Consider the following 1535-nt stretch of genomic DNA (forward strand, 5'->3'; position numbering starts at 1 on the left):
GAGCTTCATTTTAAAATATGAATTTAATAGCAGAGACCAGTCATATGATATGAACTTTCTCTTTTGAACTTAATCATCAATGTCGATTAAAAACATCTTCCGCTTTAGAAGACCCATTATGCTTATCATAATTTTTTTTTTCATCGAACATGTATTTTTCAAGCTCCCTTCTACGCTTTTGTTAACAATGCAGAATTTTCTAACAGTTATCATTTTTTTTCCCTCTGTGTTTGCACGGTAGACTTGATTAAAATTCTAAACCTTTGGGCTCTAAAATGATGCAATGAATGCTACCTTTTTTTTTTTTACTTGATGAAATATAAACTCACATAAATCAAAAATTAATGTTACTGGGGTTAGCTGATGTTCAAAAGATATGTAATTGGAAAGTGAACATGGTAATGAGTATATATATCTTTTTTTGTGATTATTTGGACTTTTGATCTGAGAAAGTGCCTGAGTGCCAAGTCGAGAAAGTATGCAATTATCACAAATTCCTCTTAAGTGGCGCTGACTTATGAAAATTAATTGGTTTGTTAAGGAAATTTCAGTCGGACAAGTCAATGAGGCTTCCATATTCTTTTGATAATGTTAATAAATCAACCTACATCCAAGACTAAGTTTTTGGATGTGTATGTGTGTATGTCTACTCGAAAACGGCGAACAACAGAAAACGGCGAACCACAGCAGAAAACGGCGAGCCACAACAGAAAACGCGAACCACAACAGAAAACGGCGAGCCACAACAGAAAACGGCGAACCACAACAGAAAACGGCGAGCCACAACAGAAAACGGCGAACCACAACAGAAAAGGCGAACCACAGCAGAAAACGACAAACCAGAACAGAAAACGGCGAGCCACAACAGAAAACGGCGAGCCACAACAGAAAACGGCGAGCCACAACAGAAAACGGCGAGCCACAACAGAAAACGGCGACCACAACAGAAAACGGCGAGCCACAACAGAAAACGGCGAGCCACAACAGAAAACGACGAGCCACAACAGAAAACGGGAACCACAACAGAAAACGGTGAACCACAACAGAAAATGGCGAACCATAACAGAAAACGGCGAACCATAATAGAAAAACGGCGAACCACAACAGAAAACGGCGAACCACAACAGAAAGCGGCGAACCACAACAGAAAACGGCGAACCGCAACAGAAAACGGCGAGCCAAAACAGAAAATGGGAGTGGAGCGAGGACTAGCGTGAAATGATTACAAAAAAAAGGAGTTTTTCGAGATGCCTCTCTCTTACCCGCGCTATTGGCTAGGCCCACGCTCATTTCATCAAGTTTATTGGCCGTGAGCTAGGATGAACTGGCGAGAACTGAGTAGAGATAACAAGAACGATAAATAAATGATAGGTAAGATGAAGAATTGTAATTTTACGAAACGAAGTAAAAAAGATTCTTTCAACAGAGCTTTTGACAGGGATAACAGCATGATATTTAGAGCACCCTAGTGGTTAAATGTGTGGATGAAAATAGTAAACAGTAAAATAAGAAATGTTGTACATGCCTTAAAAAAG

The sequence above is a fragment of the Penaeus monodon genome, chromosome 20, assembly GCF_015228065.2.
Source record: "Penaeus monodon isolate SGIC_2016 chromosome 20, NSTDA_Pmon_1, whole genome shotgun sequence".
NCBI classification, from domain to species: Eukaryota; Metazoa; Arthropoda; class Malacostraca; order Decapoda; family Penaeidae; genus Penaeus; species Penaeus monodon.